The 21,092-nt window shown below is 31.9% G+C and overlaps 1 protein-coding gene across 4 annotated transcripts in view; it reads right to left on the bottom strand.

Annotated features, from left to right (window-relative positions):
- LOC105195979 (FMRFamide receptor) overlaps window positions 1–21,092 on the bottom strand; it is a 60,886-nt gene that overhangs the window by 34,328 nt on the left and 5,466 nt on the right. The window contains exon 1 of one of the 4 annotated variants that reach the window (XM_039455487.1): window positions 15,190–19,499. The exons of the other annotated variants lie outside the window; for them this stretch is intronic. The gene's annotated coding sequence lies outside the window, so the exon portion shown is untranslated. Of the gene's footprint in view, window positions 1–15,189; window positions 19,500–21,092 lie in introns of those variants that run through there. 4 annotated transcript variants of the gene reach the window in all.

Genomic DNA, 21,092 nt, shown 5'->3' with positions numbered 1-21,092 from the left:
AACGAGTGTGCGACCATTATAATAGCTGGTTTGCATAATGCGTGACCTCGATATTTGCGATGTTTGCAAACAGGCGAGTTGTCCAAACATTGACAGTAAAAATTAAAAATTCAGGATCAATCAGGATCTTCTCAGTTATCTCTCGTACAGTATTTCGCACACGCGCACCGTTTTCCTCTCATCTATAAACAGAAATGTGGTTAACCTAAGGAGAATTTGCAAACACATCTTGTTTACAAGTTGTGAGATACAAGTATGAGTTTACAAATTTGAGTTTTAAAATCACGAATAAATAAATAAAAAATTAAATAATTATAGATAATTTGATCTTGGATTTAAGAAGGGGAGATTCAGTTTAGCAGAATTTTAATACAAGCGAAATAAAAATTTCTCAATTCTCAACTGTTCCTTGTTAAATCCCAAACTGAACGTTCGTTTATGAAGCTTACTCGGAGCGATGTAAAAGATAATCCCTCTTGTTATCTATTTATATTCTTTCTACTCTCATATTTATAGTCTCATCTAACTTAGGAATGGAATTTACTGCGAAGGATTGCTGCGTCTGTATTTGATGACCACATTTTCCAGATGATGAGCACTCGCAATGTAGAATTCACATTTGAAAAGTCGTAACATTATATAGTGACAATTTGTTTGCATTGCCGTAAAGGCGAGTGAAATCTCAAACGAAAGAAATGCGCGATAGATAATATTTCTTTATCTTATGCATTTTACACGATATAAAGCAAATCGGATTGAAGACTAATGGAAACGCTCAAATAATACTTTGCATAAATCTGTTCAAATTTTTTTTTATTACTTTATATTCTTTTATTCTTTTTAATTCTTTTATAATATCGTTATTTTCACATTTTAATTTAAAACTATAACTTCATATTTATATAAAATAAAATTTTAGTTAGAACAGTAGATTTTATAATTAGGTAATATTAATACATTAATTAGTGTATTATTAATATTATTATACTATTTTTACTCAGGAAATGTTACTTTAAGCGATTGTTATATTAAGAAAGAGAGAGAGAGAGAGAGAGAGAGAGAGAGAGAGAGAGAGAGAGAGAGAAAGAAATAAAAGATTTTAACAATGTACAAAGCTTTTTTCTATTTTAATTTGACTATTTAAAATCTAGATACATTTTTGTAACTTTAAGAAAAATAATAAAAATCTGTTGACATTTTTTGATAATTATTTTGCAATAGGCAAATAATAAATATATTTATTGCGTTCAATCATGTGTGCAGTAAGCTTTTTTTCTGATTTCTTGAGATACAAATTATTCCCTTCTATCCAAATTACTGTTCTAAATTCTTGTAACACAATGATGCCGTAAAAGTATAGAAACGACCGAATTAACGGCCGCAATTTTGCCTGATGTGACAATGAATAATTCACTTGGTGAGACGCGTATCCGCGTTTGTGTTTTCGACTGCGGCCAATTTCAGCATTTAATCAGATGAGAAAGCGCATTTTATCAACGCTTCTCCAACATTGTACGCCGGGTCGTTTTGTGCTTCGTTTAATCAACAGAAGACACCGTTCTACTTATCTCTACCTTCTGTGATGGGTATGTACACGACGCGCGTCAGACTTCTACACGTACAATACCGTCTTATTCTTCGCGATAAAAGCAGCATAGGACACAAGGAGTAAATGCGCTAGAGCTTTCCAGAGTTATCCCGCGTTATAAAGTAATGAAACATAAAAGTTCGTTTTGGTAATGAAACATAAAAATGTTAGTAATGTTAGTATTACCATACATTAGCATTTCTCATTCATTTGCTTCTTATTTTTTATCACAAAAAATATTAGTCAGAGACTTATTATTATTAAAATTCATAAATTTTGGATAAATAAGTATCTTTGAACAAAAACCGGCTTTTATAATTATAAATGTTTTAAAATTGTTTTGAAATGTTTTAAAATTGTGCCTCAAACTTAATCGAATTTAATCGACTTTAATATCTGTACCAGCTTTTGATAAATATAATACAGATAACTTGCGTTCGCGAATCTCGATCTACAATTGGCATGAAAACTCGAATCTAGAAAATAACGTTTCTGTCTATGACGACGGGAGAACAAAAGTGCCTTTCAGTCAGCAGAAATGCGATCCGATCGTTATTTCGTTAGAATATCTCGCGAACAGATCGTAGGTGAGGCTTTAACTGGTACGTTACGAGAAACCACAGCGTAAACCACACTTCGGTATGACGTACGTGGGGATCAGACCGTTAACATCGCGAGAGCCATTCATAGAGAACGACTGGAGGTGTGTCGGGCGCGTTCGGTAAGCGCGAGATAGTACACAAGTGCAGTCTGGTTTACAACGGTAGCATATTCACCTCGAAATTTACGAGCACCGACCACGGCAGTTCACTGCAATCAGGACTGCATAAATCCGATGAAATGCTGATATTCTCGGAACGGAATTACGCGATTACTTTAGCCCTTTCATTCGGTAAACTTGGAAGATGCTAAAATAATTCTGGAATAGTTAATACAAAAGTTGTAGTCGTAGTTAATATGTCAACTATCCTTTCCTTTTTTAATTTATATATAGCCATTAAATTATTTAAAATATATACACACATTGAGAAAAAAGTTGTTAACTTGACTAAATTTTTCGAATTAATTAAATTTTTTTTTTAAGTATTCATGTATTTAACTTAAATATATAAAATATTTTATCTTTAAGTTAAATATTTATGTATTTAATTTAAATACATAAATACTTTCTTAAACTGAAGTCTATTTAACAAGTTGAAAAATTTAGTCAAATTAATAACTTTTTTCTCACCGTAGTACACAATGCTATGCACAATGCTTTATGTTTTTCAGTGTGTGAGAAAAAAGTTGAAAATTATTTTATTCTGTATAATATTTTATTCTATTCTACGAGATAATAAAAATAAATGTATTTTGAAAAGACTGCTTTGTGTGCAACAATGCTTTTCTTTTCTGCAAAATTCTCTTAAACACCGCTTTATGCTGCATATATAAATAAATGCATATATAATCATATAATCTGCAACAATTTCACTATGAATTTAGTTTTTTCTTTTAACAAGTGACTCTTAAATCTTCTTTTACTCTATCCAATTCTTAAAATAGCTAAAAAAAACATCCGTTGTTTAAATGTCTGGAATAATTCTTGCGTAGGTTTTTTTCCAGTGCATTAATATTGAGGGTGGGGGAAGCAATTCTTTTCTCCTGAATTGTTAACATGTTGACGCACAAGCAGAGGAAAATTTTCGTCACAGTTTAACGATGCGTGTTTATAACTGAGAAAATTTCAAGCGTGGAAAACACGGTACCTTTTACAAGTTTTCAAAGTCGTATCGTTCGTTCGAACGAGGGTTCTTTTATACTCAAAATTATATACTTCTTTTTTACGACTCTATGTGTCTATCGTAAGACGATATATTAAACAAATTTTTTTTCTAAGTTAAAAACAATATATATATATATATATATAATGTCATCAAAGTTTATAGTATTGGATCATATCTTTTTTTTTATATTTAAGATATAATTTTGACACTAGTTTTGTAGCGGTATTATTTTAATTCTCAATATCTTTGTCTTCAAAATTCGTTAGAAATATATTTTAAGTTATAAGTAAAAAAACAAATAAAAATTCTTTTTAATCTTCTCTAATTCTTTTTAATCTTCTTTTATGCAAAATAACTTTCTGAGAAATTCGCTTCTTCTAGTTAAATCGCCGATTTTCCGCAGAATACCCTTGCGACGTTCTTCCAAATCGTCTTAATCTCCATTTAATTCTACTTAAGCATATTTAAAGAAGCACGATTTTTCACATCTCCAGAAATAGAAAAAGTTGCTGGAATTAAAAGATCTGAAGCACGCTATTGTTATGATTTAAAGAACTTTCTATTGTATTAAAGTAGTGGCCGTTTATTAACGTCATTTATTGCATCGCTGCATCGAGTTATCTCTACAATAATGCAAAATTATGCTAATTTTATTTTTTCGTTTCAGAATTTAAAATATGTAAATTTATGTTTGAGAATTTCATTGAATAAATTTTGTTTTAAGGATGTACACGTGTGTTACATTTCAAAACATTAAAAAACTAAATCTATAAAAATTTGATAAATTTATTATTACGTTTAAGTATCTGTGTAAAATTTGAGCCAAATTCTCTTAATGGTTTAAAAGCTATATTTTTTGTTTACTCTTATTGATTCTTATGTGAAATCACTTATTTGTAAATTAAGTATATATATATATATATATATATATATATAAAATAGCATAACAAATTAAATCAAAATTTTTGCATACAATAAAACTTTAATAAATATTCATGCAAAAATTTATTTCAATCTACTTATTCGTTTAAAAGTGATTTATTTAAAACTGCAATAAAGTATAATTATTTTTGCTACATAAGTCAAATTATTTGTCGTATTGTTCTTTGCAACTGGCTTTAGAACCAAAGTACAAATGCTTACGACAAAACTTTTTTAACGTTGATTAGGAAAAAAGAATAAACCTAATCTAAGAAGTTGCAGTTTTTGAACTTTGATAACTTTTAGTTGGTGTTGTACAGCTAAAACACCCTTAAAAAAGTTTTTACAAAAGTTTAAATGATTTTATCTCAATTTGAAGATATAATTGTTTTTTTCTTTATATGTCATTATTTTTCTTATTTATAATTAGTAGGTCTTTTTTCTCTATAATTTTTCACACGGTGTATATAAATGTTCTTTTCTTTTTCAATTTGCGAACACGTATGATATTTACTTGCCTGTAAGATCAAATTAAGAAATTTTAGCGTAAATTTGCGTATTTCTCATAAACTCAGAGCGAAACTTTGATTGAAATTAGGATACATGCGCTACTTGCTGGTGCAAGCGAGAATCAGTAAACTGCTATTTGGTACATAAACCGTAAATTGACCAGAAAGTGCAATAACTCCGGTTTAATAACGTAAATTTAGCCTGATTCAGTAATCCGATTTATTTGGCGTAATCTAACAAGCTCCAGGGCTTCATTGAAAATTTCCTGATTGAACTGAAAACTCGCATTAATCATTTAAACGCAATCCAAGTCGTAATGTAATCTTATTTTGTAAACAAAACTGTGACATTACTATCTAATTTAAATTACATATAATATTGTAATTTAATCAATATTATATAATATATAATTTTACAATTTTATATAATAGAAAAAAATTTATAATTGTATAAGCTATCGAGTGTAAAACAATTTTTATTTCATTAGTCATTTACGATTCACATCGCTTCGTCATAAAATAAAAAGTCTGGATGGAGCAAATGCTACTAAAACATGTGACAGAACTACAAATTCCACAGTTCCCAGTCATCAGGTGTTTCTGTTGACCACATGACTTTTTTCATTCGTTTCAGCTGCATACAGCCACCTGAGAACTACAATTCATTTCTTTGCTCAAATTTGCGTGAGGGAGACTTATCTATTCTTCCGGAAGTTTATTTTCCCGTGAAAAAAGCGGAATATAATCTGACGTGGTTTTAGCTGTAAAACTCCACGTCTATCTTATTCGGAGATAAAAGCAATGCATTTCGAGATTAACTCTTTTTATCGAAATATTTTTGCAGGAATAGTGTCAAGAGACGGAACAATCCGGTTCCAGTTGCATTTTATCCGTCGCGCGCACTTATTAGACGCGTTAGCGTTCTGTTATTCACGATTTTTTGTCACCATGTTTTTACTTTATAGCGGAGAACATTTTCCCGTATCCGAAAGATAGCAATTCTTAAGTACCGTTCTCGGAGCAATAGTGTGTAAAATTGTTCTCACAATATAAATGATAAGACGTCTGATTGCACCCCATTTTCCCCTATGGACCAGACATTTCCTCCGCCGTAAAAGTTCGCCGTAGAAATACGTGGGCGGAAAATGCGTTTGCATTATTTTTAAATCGCATCTCTGACGTACAATGATTTTTCCGGCGATTCGCCTTTCGTTCGCCTCGTCGAATCACGAATACGCATCGTACGAAATAACAAAGCGCGAAATTATTAAGCGGCCACGACCGAACGTTCATGCGCGTTCCCGAAAATTTCAATATTCGGATAACGAGAGGTAGAATATTTTCATTAGGAATTAATTAAAAAGCGATAAAATAATTTTGCATATCAATCGATATTCATTTTGTACATCAGTCGATTTGATGGAAAAGGATTATATTCTTACAACATAGCGAATTTTACGAAAGTGATAGAGGGAGGATTGAGCTTTCTGCAGAAAACGAAGGTAATCGATTGTAAACTATATTTCCTACACTGTTTCATATTGCCTTGACATGGAAAATGTTGAGCCTTTATTGAATTTTTTCCTATAATGTTGATGAAAGGAAGATTTTACAAAAAAATGGACACGCGACTTTTTCAAAGTTTAATTTCTGGTATAAGCGATCGCATTACGTGTTACGCAAATTGTATCACAGTCTATCATATGGTTTCAGTCTGCCTATCATATTACAGTCATTTATAGGTTTTTTTTTATATATTATATGTTTTAAAATTGTTATATATTAATTAAAATATTAATCAAAATGCAAAGTGATTTAAAGATTGAATTGTAACAATGTAAGAATCTGTTAAATAACGATAATCTAAAGACTGCATAGAAAAGATCATTATGTTATCACACAAGTTGATTACTTTGCAAGCATTTTTTCAGTTTTGCAAAAATAGTTGTAATTCAAAAGTGTCCTTAAATCCCATAAGCGCGATAAAGAATTAAATATTTTTTAAGAAAAAAATATCGCGCTCAGATTCTTATTCTTCCTAACATAAAAAAGTTTCTTTTGGGAAAGATTTCTCGTACGATTTCCCCGCGTTCAGTGTAAGCTCCATTAAATTATGTACGCGGCGTTCATTTGCATTTGCCTTCGATAACCCCTAAAGCCATCGTTATCTTTAACTTCATCTTGACCCTAACCCTAGTCATCTTTTTGACTGAGAACTTTTATTGCCTCAGAATAATTTAAATGAATAATTAACAGTCTAAAATTTATTAAGCACTGCAAATGTGCACAGTGTATTTCTCACAAGTGTTACTTTTTTTAAAATATCCCGAATAAATATAAACATCAGTAAATATATTTTTAAACGCACTATATTTAGAACATTTGTTCGTGCTCTTTCATTCCATCAATTAATTAAATTAAATGTTAAATTAAATGGTTTGTATAGTTTACTTGACTATAAATTTTTTCGTTTGTACCGAATGGTTTTTCATTACACTGAAAATATGAATAAAAAAATTCTTCTCAAATAAAATATACTTTATATTAACTTGAAGTTATAAAATTTTTGCGAAAAAGTTCACCGCTAGATAACAATTCATCAGTTGTGGAAAGCATGCATGTACATCGTAGCTCTGAATTCATGTACACCCTTGTCGGTATCTGATCCTTTTATCTGCCGCTTTTCTAAAAATGAAAACGGATGCTCAATAGATCCCATGAAATGAACGAAAAAAAAATAAGTCAGTCGCTAGAAGGTCCGTGTAAAAAATACCAGATTGAATGGTATTTTTCGCTTTGCGTTTAAATCGCCGTGTCCGCGACTATAATCGTAAATTCGCGTACTCATGTTCTCTCCATATAAATTTAGAAGTTTGACGGAAATCATTTGTCAGTGTCGGTGACGTATTTTTTACTCTCTCCATATTTTTTTTGCAACAGCAATTTTCGCTCTCTTCTGCGTGCGGATTTTTCCGCGAAGCGGTAATTTTTTAAATCGCTCGTATATCATTATGAATAGTAGCTGGAAAGCTTAAAACGACCTCGACGAGCATTCAACTACGAAAGTTTTCTCTCGATTTACGTACACATGGTGACCATGAGATCGGAATTCCAGATGCAGAATATAAAATTTTGCATATCGAGCAGCTTTTTGTAATTCTAATATCCTCTTTGCACGCAGTTTACAGCTTTAAAAAAGGCTCTTGACGTCATAAAACCTTTGTTTAAAACATTTTTCCCATATCTCTTATTGCTTTACCACGATGTAGAAAGCATAGAAAGTTTTTATTAAAGATGTTTCACACCCCCAACGTGTATTTAAAAAAAAATACGTGTCTTTTATTTCTCTGAACTATACTGCAACATTATCTCAAACTTATTAAAGAAAAGAGGATTCTTTGAGTTTTTAATTAAAAGATTTGATAAGATCGCGTAATGCTAGGAGAATTGGAAAGTGATGTTATTTTAATAAATATATATTTTATAAAAACATTTTATAACTAATTAAACATTATGTATATAATTTTGTTAATATAATTTATTACTAATTCAATAATATAATCGCCATTATTTTCTATGATTGTTGTGTACTTAATTAAATTTTAATTCTTTTTTCGGAGAAGCTAACTTTCGACTTTTGTTCGACAAAAGTAGAATAAAGCGTTTTAAATATCCCTTTTATAAAGTTTTTTCTTCATGAAAAGTGCTCCAGTAAGAGCATTATACTTCTGATTTCAGGAAAGATGATAGTCTAACGGGAGTAATACGAATAGATGAGGGAGTACACTGAAAAAAAGAGTTTGATAATAGCTATTAAATGTTGAGTGAAATAATGTCGATTAAATATTTGGTTTATATAACTAAAAATAATTTTTTAAATATTTTGTAAATATTATTAAACTCGATTAAACTTACCAATTATTTAGAAAAATAAAATTATTTTTGGTTATATTAACTAAATATTTAATTGGCATTATTTCACTCAATATTTGGTAGCTGTTACCAAATTCTTTTTTCAATGTATTTACCATTCTAATTCTCTAATTTTTTTGTTTTGTTATGCGGTTGAGCAGCGTGTTACAGAATTAAAGTCTTAGCTTCTTCAAGAAAGAAATTAAAAATTTAATTAAAAAATTATTAAGTGGTAGCTGACCATCATAGAAAACAATGACGATTGTATTATTAAATAAATAATAAATTATAACAAAACTACAAATTTACATTATTTTTCAATCCTAATAACACCAAAAGCAATCTTTACTAACGGATTTCACGAATCTGTTAAAAAGAATACAGTCGTGATGCAATCTTATCTTGTACGGAAGAAACACGATTTTCTTAGGACATTCTGTGTACATATCGTAAATCTCTTTAAAAAAGCTATTGTCGGAAATAGCTAAGTGGATCGCAGGAAAGACCACGTTCATTGTTTTCGGAGTAAACCTATTTCGGACATTCGTATACAGTGTTCAGACACATCCATTTTCGTGCCCTATTAACAGCCCCTTTTTGCACAATGGTCATTTAGCCGATGGCGCACTGCACTACTTACGCAATAGTTCGGTAGGAAAAAACAATGATATATAGTGGTCAATTGTAATTAGTATTGTTTAGGAAGTAGGAAATACAAAACGATATCGCGTCTCTGTGATTAATGAGTACCTAGAAGCTTTGACATAAGCGTTCACGTGTTTTCCTTTAATTTAGATGCAGATGAAAACTCGACGTAAAAATAATGAAAAGTGTAAAAGCGTGACACGTGCTACATGAGCGGCAAAAATAGCACTAAAAGAAAAAAAAAGTAACATTTTCTTTTCATTTTTTTGTAACAATAACGAATTTCGGATATATGTCGTTACAAATTTGTTGTATATCTGCGACAAATGCTGTTTACAGATTGCATATTAAATATTGTTTAAAAATCATGCCGCAGAAAAACAGTAATGGAAAGAAATTGTGAAAATGTGACCATAAAAATTTTATCCATACGAATATTTGATTACTTCTATGAATTAATTGTTCCACAATGATGTTCCGGATAAAAGTCAGATTTAATAAACTTCAGTTGACAATGTTAATAAACGAAACGCGAGTATTCGTTTGAATTGCGACACAATTGTTGACGTCACGCGTTTATCGAGCGTACGTGTACATTTATATTTTTCTATTTGTACGAAAATGTTTTTTCCCTTTGACAAACAATACGCGGATTACGTTTAGTGAGCGACATAAGCATAATATATCTAATTAAAAACGGCAAAAACTTAATGTTAAAATATTTTTTAATTCCCGTACGATGCTCAACGAAACGAATTTGAAGAAGGTGCACGTCGTCACGCAGAGTTTGCTGTTATTTTCACAGGAATTTACTTTAATCCGCGTATTTCCATTTTTACGAGAGAAACGGAGTTTAAATTTCCATGAAACTCACTCGTGAGAGAACCTCGATGAGTATAATCATGAAACATAATATACGCCGACACTTTTAATAGGACCGCTGCAACAGGATTATCCTATTTCGCGTCAAGAGATGCTGCCTTATTGACATGTATACTAACGTATACCAACGTAGATCTTGCATATATCCAGCACAGCGAGTTACGTAGTCGATGTTGGTTATTCCGTAATACGGTGGACGATCGAGATAATCGGAATTTAGCAGTACGCATTACAATGCGTTTGCATTAACGTACGCAGATACTACACTCCGCGGCGCTTAGCCGGCATTATTTCATTGTAATTATCACAGTTTCTCATAAAAGCTCGTTTATCGCGAGTCAAAGAGACTGCCGGTTGAATTATGAAAATTGTACATTGAATTTATAGAAATATGTGTGTAATATATATTAGTTTCTCGGATAATGTCGAGGAGCGAGAACGTTACTTCTGCAGAACACGCGCGTACTTTGATAAATATTTCCGTAATTCCAGTTCTCGATATTTCAGTTGCAAATATCATCCTTTGAATATAAATCATATCGCGTTTGTTTTTCAAGTTGAGCGTTTCGATCAAGTTTCGGGGATGGTATTGTTGGAATTCGCCAGCAATTAATTAGAGATTAAATCTTGTTGCTTATTTGTAACTTGACGTTTCCAATTCATCAAATTTTTTAATATGCTATTTTATAAGACCCGTCAGAATAAGACAGAAAAAAAACAATATTTTATCCGACATTGTTATTCCGTTTTGAAATATAAGCTATTGTTTAAAGATAATCGAACTACGTGACGCGTTTGCAACAATGCATATTGTCCTTCGTGTACGTGATGCATTTACATATTTATTCATGATTGACATCTGCGTAACTTCGTTAGTTTAAAAGATGTTAATTCAAGCGTTCCGGAGTAGGGATATATGTATTAGAAACGAACACGCTTATCTGTCGACAAATACGAATTATTATTACCAAGTATATATATTGGATCTCTCTGGTATCACATTGATTGAATCAGGAGCACACAATTAATTCCATGCGATTCGATCAACTTTATCAATTACCCAGAGAACGAATATATTTCGCTGCAACGACGGTATCTCGAATCAGTTAATGCGCAAATCCCAGAAATGACATCACGGAAATGAAATCACATCGCGGAATGCCATATACGCTATTGCTTATTTTGACCGACGAAGCGACATTAGATTAAAGTGGATGACACGAGGCTCTTCGATAAATCTCAATAAAGATAAAAGAGGGTCGACAATGGTCAGAACGCAGTTATTAACGGGCCCATTCATCTAACTAATGCTTATTTAAATAACAAAGATCTTTCTCACGATCTCGCGATAGTAACATTGTATGTACACTGTTCCATAATGTTCGCTTGTGCAGAAAAATATTATTTTCGTGCTAAGCAAAATGATTACTTTCTTTTTGCTTTCTTTTTTTATCAATAATCTCTACAAACGGTATTTTCTTGATAACAGAGTTTTAAAATATATTTATTATTTACTTAAAACAAATATTTACTTAAAAATCTGTATGTATACAGAAAAATGCAAGCTGAAAAATTATTTGAATTAAATAAATATTACTTTTATTTCAAATATTTTATAAATTTACATAATTATATCCGGAAAGCTACCATAAATGCGTCATAAGCATCTTTATTCAAAATAAATTCTGAATTCTAGTGATTTACTACATCAATCAAGAATAAGTATTAAGTTAAAACAAAAATTTAATTTACTTATTATTTCGGCTTTTTTCAATAAAATTTTATTCTTTGAAAGAATATAAATTCTTTTTTTTTGTATAAAATAACAAAATTTTTTAAAGTTTGTAATGAGTATATTTTAAGAGAAGTATAAGTCAAGAAAATATTCTTTGTTTAAGATAATTGTTACTTTCGAAAAGAAAAAAAGTAAATTAAGTAATCGTTTTTCTTACCAGTAGAATTAATATTTTTTTTGCAGAAACTATTTTGTAAATTAAAAATTTATTTATCTTTCTCGAAAATATCTGCATCTTTTTTATATTTGATATAGTAACAGGTTTTGTTAATAATGAAATATTATTGAACGAGTATAAATTAATGATAAAATTGATAATGACGTATTTAAAAGCATTCCTGACGGAATCGTTAATTGCATTGTCAGCAAAACATAAAATGGCGATGAAAGGTAAAATGGCTTTTGTTCTTTTATTCATTCTTTTTATTATAAATAATATAATCGAAATAATTACCTACTGTGTCTTTTATTACGGATAAAATAGGGATTAAGAGACTTATTGTCGGATGCAAGTGGCGACATAAAAAATTAAACACTATCAAGATGTATACGATGAAATTCAATTATTTCGCGTTGACAGAATATGCTCATCATATACGTATATAAAAATAAATGTAACATGCATGAGAAATTACTAGTGATAAGTGGGACATTACACGGCAATGTTTGACAATTTGTCTCCAGGCAAAATACGATTTTAATCGAATAATAAGCAAATCCTACCATCTATATTAGAACTACGATTTTATTTTCTCTGCTAATAAACAAAGTGTCTTGCTTCAAAAAGAAAAATTATAAATTAATTTCAGGAGTGAAAAAATATTTCAAAACTATTGCAGCATTTTATATTTGTAATTTGTATGTAGATAGATTCGATGTAGAATATAGCGAAGAATTAATATAAATTATGACGTAATTATAATGCAAAAATTTTGAGTGATATGTGTCTTTCACATATCTCCCAAAATATTTGACATAACGCATTTATAAATAGCAAATTTTATATTTCTGAAATATTCATGTTAGCCTTCAATTAATTGACTATTAAATTATGTTGATAAAATTTGAATACAAATATTTAATATTATAATTTAAACGTAGTCGATCTATGTAATTATATGAATATGGATAATGAGTTAAATGAATATTATATTTTTCTTTAATATCAGTCACTTGAGTAACAGCGTCAGGCTCATATTGACAATTATTTAATTTTTGATTTATTTTTGGAGCCATTCTTATTTAATTCTTAATTGTTTAATGTTAGTTTATTAGTGGAGCTCCAAATTACAAAAATAAAATGTTTTATAAATTTTACACAAAATCTACATGATTTAATTAAACTTTTTAATATAAATATTTTTGAATTTTTTTATATTTTTCTTAAGTTTCATTAATAATATCCTTATTGTAAAGTACACCATTTTTTGTAATTTTTTCGCTCAAACCGAACGTTTTTACGAAACTACGATAATTCTAAACTTAATTTTATTATCCCTGCATTTAATTGAATTGGCTATAATTAGCTGAAGTATATGTACGTTGCTTCAATTTGCCGGCAGGAAATTGCGGTTTTAGACTCGCGAGGAAGTGTTCCTTCCAACTATTTGAAACGCGCGCTAAAGATATTCACTGAGCAATTTGGCCAAATTACGTAAACGCGCAATGAATAACTTGAGCGCGATTGCGGTGAAAGCTCTTCAACAGTGGTGAATAGTGCAGTCGAAAGTTTTCCTGATTGAACAACATTTCGAAAGCAATTCTCGTCCGCCGTGATCGAACATTATCATCCTTATCACCTAAGTTTGATGAAGTAGCCGTAAGGAATAGCTAATTCTATGAGTATTTTTTTTTATAAGAAAATGAACAAACTAGTCTTCTGTACTATTACGCATATATAAATATATATATATATTTTTTTTTAGCTTTAATAACGTCCTTATGTGACAAAAATTATATTTTAATATTTTCGTATTGGAAGTAGAAAAAAAATTTTTGAATTAATTCTTGCTCTTTATCCTGTTCTACAAAGAATCTAAGAGACTTACACCACTAAACGTGTGCTACTAAATTTTACGTTCAAACAACTCTTCGGCATTGCGATTCAGTACAATATATTCGGAAAGCCTGTGACTGTCGCCAATCTTCCTTTTCTTCCTTATAACGTTCGTACTAATTAGAAAAGGGATATAAAGGTCAGATAGACGGGTAATTTCGAGCAAGGACTCAAGTTTCTCAAAAGGGTTCGTGACTAACTATCTTTTGTGTAGTTCAACAATCTTTTCAGCGTTCTCGCGGATGGTTACAAACCGCTGAAGTTAGATCAAGGGGTTTGCTCCAGTTTACATTTCCCTTTTGACTTTGAGATGTTGCAAAGAACGGAGCAGAGTGGTTTTCAGCCGTACGAGAGAACGAGGGGAGAATGGAGGAGAAAGGAAAAGACGGAGGGAAGAAAGGAGGAAGACGAAAAGATATCTCCCTTGTGTCTTATAACAGGTAGAATTTATAATCATGGATGCTGCTCCGGGGGACGATGGTGAAACAATTTTTATTGAGCGATCGATTTGTTACCCATAAATTATCCCGCCTCACGTATCTACATGAATAAACCGGGGTAAAAAAAAATGCGATGCACGCTGCGCGTTTTACTTTCAAATTGACGCGTCAAAAGCGTATCTATTGCGTTTCGAAATTGCAGCGTTTACATATTGAAACGTAATACAAACGGACTGAGATTAGAGAGAGAGATGTCTTTCTTGGATTTGCATTTTTCACGGTTCAAAATGTAACGGAACTTGTGGAAACACTGCAAATCAATGGTCGAATAAACATCGCTTTATTGTGTTACGTGCGCGCGCGTTAGTGTTGTTTCGCTATTTCATGCATCTAACGTACTCGTGATAAATAACATTTTTATGTTCCGACACGTTATGCTCTCACAGCTTTTGATTATTTGATCGTTTATCCTGGAGCTACCCGCGCGAGGAAAAATAAAAACAATCGTATGTGGCAGGACGGACAAATAAATAAATTCGCATCAGCGTATATCAAGCGCGCGCATGAGCGTTTATAATACGATGAAAGCTCGCATTACTGCGAACAAGATAAATAGTTGCATAAATGATCATTAGGACGTAGACTGCCGTAAATGTGGCGATTGAGATTACTCACTGTACGATGTACTTCTGCTCTGTTGTACGCTGATATCGCTATCTACCGCTTCGTTGCTTCCTGATGCTGCCGCTTGTACCATTGTTCCATTGCCACTCACGTTCGCCAGGAAAAAAAAGCGAAATAAAAGCATCGCTAAACACGATTGCGCGCGCCAATTAATGGATATTGAGAACGATCGCTCTACCTGGCGCTTCATCACGCGTGAATTTTGCGCGTTTGACGGAGAGAAAAATGTGAGAGAAAACGGGTAAAACATAAAATCATAATAAGATCGAGATAACATCAGATAGAAGCTATATTTTAAGAAAAATTATTGCAATGTAAAAAAATTTGTTAAAAAATTAAAATATTCAGCCCGATATGATCAACTAAACATTGAGTCGGTTTAACAATGACGTTTTAGTGGCACGAAAAAAGATATACTTCATTCATGTCAACTATTCAAATTTTTTACCAAGAGTTAATTGAATCAACTCAATATTTAGTTAAACGCGTTGGACTGAATATTTTAGTTCTTCCACAAATTTTTTTTTCTACATGTATGATCTTATTTGATATTCTTCTGAGAATAAATTTGTGATAAATTCTTAATATCGCAATGATTTTAGTAAAGTGTAATTTTTCTAGTTAAAAAGTCATTTTAAAATTCATGTTATTGTTACACTATCAGAATTCTTTACAAAATCATTGTTCAAAATGTATCAATTGAGATTTAACTTGATTTTATTGTATAGAAGAGACAGCATGACATTATATAGCTCCTTATGTACATTTTGTACAATAATTTGATTAATAAGTAATATTTTAAATTGGAAACTTAATGTTTACATTCGACAATGTGTTGTTGAATTGCAGACTTAAAATTACAAAAAATTTATTATTTTGTGTGTTGTTTGATCAGCTGAATCTTTTTGCTGATATTTCTTGTATGATTTTATTTTATATACCTTTTCAAATTCATTCAATTGTGCACCAAATAAATTTCCGGTGTAAAACAGTTTTATATTGAACAATAATAATAATTAATAATATTACAATATTAAATGGATATTTAATAATAATGATGCTAATAAAAGTGTGTTATTTTTTTATCACTTCAAATACAGAATTTGTTGTGAAAAATAGTACATCAGCAAGAAACTAAATGACCAAACAAGGCTCATCTCCATTTAATTTTTGTTTTCACATATTAGTCTACATTCTCTTGTTACTATTTATTATTTAGAATGTTATTTACAAAAATATGACGGTACTGCATAAAACTGTTATTTACAAAAATATGACAATACTGCATAATAAATCGAAGAAAAACAGAGATAAATGAGGTTTTCCACAAAAAAATAGAATTAAAAAGCTGGATTTGTTTGCCTTACAATGTAGTAATGTACGTAAATTTTATGTATAATTTTCGCATATACATATTTTATTCCTTTCATCTATCCTAACTCATCCTTGTAAGCGCCATTCCTGAACGCTAAGCTATGCTTAGCCATGCCATTGATCAGCAGGAAGTTTAACCCTGCTATATTTAAGCTAATTAGGTTAATTGTGTTTGTAAAGGTCCAGATTATAATTATTTTCATTAATGAACCAAGTGTATAAAACTGTATAAAAATTTTGCGTTACATTAATTAACAGTGGTTTACTTTTTTTTTTTTAATTTACATATCAATACCAAATGTTGTATATTATTCAATAGTGAAGTTGAAAAACACACAGTGTTTTGTTATAAAATTATAAGAATTCAAAGTAAAGAAAAAATATTGCAAAATATACATACGCCAACGTCAAAATATAAACGTACATCAAATGTACGTACACGTAACTTTTCCACATACAGAAAATCTATAATACATGTAAACTATAGATTAGTAATGAAACTAACTACTTTAATTTGAAAACTTCAAAAAAATGTCTGTGTTAGGCCTGTTGAGGCATCAGCACATTTGAGGGCTACGTTAGCAAAATTCTGTGCTACTGTTTAATTTTGCAGATAACTCAAAATGTGTACGGCCGAATAAATTGTTGAAAAACAAACCAAGTGCACAAATATTCGTGTGATAATACATTTAAGTTTAAAAAGAGAATGAGGTAATATGTGTTAAAATGTATTTCTTGAAAAAGTTTAAAAATGCACAAAAGTAAAAACGCATTATAATAAATGTCAGCTATTGTGTATTGGGATTTAGCAAATAACTCTATATAAAGTACTAGAATTCAAATGGGTTTCCTCATTGACCATTCACCATTGATCATTGACTGACCACATTATATGCAAATGCAGCTTTTACAAAGCGAAGCTGTATTTGCACGTAACGCGACTGATGAACAGTTGATAAATTTAAAAACTCCCTTTCTGTCATCTAGTAACAGAGATATTACAAATAGCTATAAAATTATCTTCTCTTTTCACAAGTGGACATGTGGCATGTTAAATTTAACACAAATTTGCCAACCGTGTACAAATACACAGAAGGCAAAGGATCAGTGATATTGCTGCTGCAAAACCTATCTGAAAAATACAAAAACTACGTTCCGAAACATCACTCGAGTGTCATCAGGTATCATTTTATCTTTGTGTAACGTTCGAGCAAGAATAAAATAACAAGGATAAAATAACTCGGGTGATGTTTCCGAACGCAACTAAAGTAAGATGATTGAGAGCATAACGCTTTTCCTAAATAACTCCTAAAATAACCTTTCTAAAATAACTTCTACTTGATGTCGATCTTATTACTATGATTTTGTGCTCTACCTGGGCGAGGGATTCCGAACGACGCGAAGTATCGAAGACAGTCAAACGAAAGAAGGAAGAGGCCGGCGTGAAGTGAGGCGAGCTTCAGATATATCGCGAGCTGATCCTCCGCGAGATCATCGGGGCGAAGCAAAAGCGAGATTAGATTACCACGTAAACTAGTCGAAGCCTTTCGTGCTTCCTCGCGTACGCGCGAGCCGCCGGATGAGGTTATTTACGAAGCCACTCTCTCCGCCCCCGGCCCGTCACTTGTTTTGACTCACACGGTCACGGTCACGACGTCACGGAGCGTCGCGTTCCAAACGTGCGTTGTCGCCCGCGTATGCATACGCATCGCGGCGCCGATCGCGTTTTATCCCCCATCTGTTCCCGCCGGTGAATTCCGTCCGTGGACCGCGCGATATGCAGATATGCGGATACTGCGGATCGAGTGACGCGAGACGGATCGATTAATATCTCTCGATTTTCCACTCGATTTCGCGATTCTCGCGGAGCCGCGCTACGTACGGCATGAAGTTGGTCGCGCGACGTCTTCCGTCGAGGCGTATCGCGCGCGCGATCGTCGTCGTATTTTTCTCGCTCGTATCAAAACGTGACCGTCTGCCTCGCGAAGCGAGGTATTGAGTGTTAAAGTGCCTTTTGTGTTTCACTATGGACACACGTCTTCAACCTGATCAAAACGGTTATTGCGATTATGTAACGTAAAGCGCGTTAAAGTTTAGAGGTTAAGATATCCGTTCTCCTGACCAAAGCCGCGGTCCGATTCACGTTCAAAGCGCTACTGGCGTCATTCTTTATTGTTCGTTGCAGGCATAAACAAGAATGGAATGAAGCCAAAGACTTGAGCGCGAATTTGATCGTGACTTTAATTAGGAGTGCCGTCGCGGAGAAGCGACGAGATCGCATTACCGCGCGGATCGCTGTGCCGGCCGAATTTTTCCGCGTCTGAACAAACGGAACGACGATGGGTTTCGTCTCTTGTTACTCGCTTGTCCGAATCACGGCGAGAACGCCGCGATTGTAATGCTAATTAGCGTACGATTGTAATTAACGGCGCCTTGCCGATCGATGCGTCAGCGCGAGTGAGCGTTGTTTTCGGAACAATGGAACAATTCGGCGGAGATGCAACGGCGTGCGTACAATGGCGGTTGCAACGGCAGCGGGAATGCAACGGCGAAGGATGCCCCGATCACTTGTGAGTGAATTTATCTATGCTATATAGCGCGCCCCTCGCACGACAAAAGGATATCACAAAAATAATTTTGTGAAGCCCGTGCCATCGCGAGCTGAAAAAAGCGGATTTAAAAACTGAATCCTGGAAGAGTAAAACGCGATCGAATTTCTTCGCAGGATGCGATCCGGCTTCATATCAATTTTCCGGGTCAGACTGAAGGCCGAAGGTCGACCTGTGGTCGTTCAGTTGCAATAATCAACTTCTCCGTGAATTGATTCTTTTGTTCTTATATAATTCGAGAGGAAAATGTTACTCCTCTGGCGTGTACGTTAAATTTTGCTAAATTGTATTAAATTTATTATAGAGATTATTATTTATAATTTAATATTTATAAAAGACAGTTAACTAAACATTATTTTAATATAACATAAAATTTTTTTATTATAATGTAAGAAACATAGTTAACTGAATATTTTATTACGATATAAAAATTTTATATCTTAAAAGATTAGAAGATATTTTATAAGAGAAATTAGGCACAACAGCTGATTCTCGCGCAGATGTAAATTTGATTTCAAAGTTCGCGAAAAAAGCACGTCATTAAAATTTAATGCGATCAGAAAATACTCGGTGATAAACGATCAAAATAATTGGCGCAGCAATCAGTCAAATAATTATTCTGCCAATCCGATGATTTACATAATTTTCGTCTTATTTCGCGTAATCGGAATAATAAATAATGAAAAGAAAATAAAATAATGACGATACTTTTGTTGAGCCCCCGTTGCCATTAGCCATTACGTGCCTTCGTTATTGCGTTAATCCTGTCAGGCAGAAACGGAAGTTGTATCGATAAAGTTGTTAAATTTTCGCTCGATAATTTATTAAAGCTTGTTCGCTCCAGTTTTAAACAGTTTTATTTCGTCATCGCAGATGCAATTACAACAGTTTAACAAAAGCGTGACGATCATGTCTTCTATAATTAGCCATTACGGAGTTTAAAACGGATCCAGTTTTCGTTTAGGTTGCTAATGAAATTTTGGAGAAACGCGACGCGCGGAATGACCATGGCGGTAACAATGTGGATTAACGCGTGATGAAACAATGTTTCCTTTTTCTCTCCGTTTCTCGTGTAAAACGTCCTTTTTCATAGCACAACACAAAAGTTTGTAAATTAATTTCATAAATTAATTTCTTTTTACATTAGTAATTAGTATATACAGAAACCATGTATTGTTATAAATTAATTATATTATAATTAATTATATACAAGAGAATAATTATATTATTTTTACTGCATTGAAATGAAAGAGAATATTTCTTCTGACGAATTTCAAGCTGTTTTTAACGAGAATTTTATTAAAAAATATGTTGAATGAAAAAGCCTACAGAGACAGTAAGGGATTAAATAATTAATGTATGATTATTATGATGCGTAATAATTTTTTAGATTATGTGTTTTATTTATTCCACCGAATAGAACTTTGTAAATTTTTTCTTAAAATTGGAATTAAAGTGATAAGAAAATAGCTAAAAGTCTGCTTGGTCCCGAGCAGAAATTTAAACCAATTCCACAATTATTTTTTGATGTGTTTATGTAATTGTGTTTATGTAATTGTTTCTTGAGAGATGCATATGAAAGAGAAAAATAATATTTATAGTACCGAAAAGTGCAGGGAAAACATTATTGATAATAATAAAATGCAAAAATACGTAAAGTGTACGTGAGATTATGTTTCAATTTTCCTTTATTTTTATTTGATTAGTCTTGTTTATATTTTAATACATACATTTACATTCATTTTTAGATGCATGTTGCATACAGACTTATACACAATAGTATGTTTTCTTTTACTTTATTAGAAATTGTTGTTTTGTATGTTGAAAATGAGCGTAAATATACATTAAAATATGTACAAATCTGATTATTTAAAAATAAAGAAAATTGAAACCTAATGTCATGTTTGCATT

Source organism: Solenopsis invicta, chromosome 12 (genome assembly GCF_016802725.1).
Source record: "Solenopsis invicta isolate M01_SB chromosome 12, UNIL_Sinv_3.0, whole genome shotgun sequence".
Classification (NCBI taxonomy): Eukaryota; Metazoa; Arthropoda; class Insecta; order Hymenoptera; family Formicidae; genus Solenopsis; species Solenopsis invicta.
Note: the sequence above shows the minus strand (reverse complement) of the source record. Positions and strands in the feature narration are given on the sequence as shown.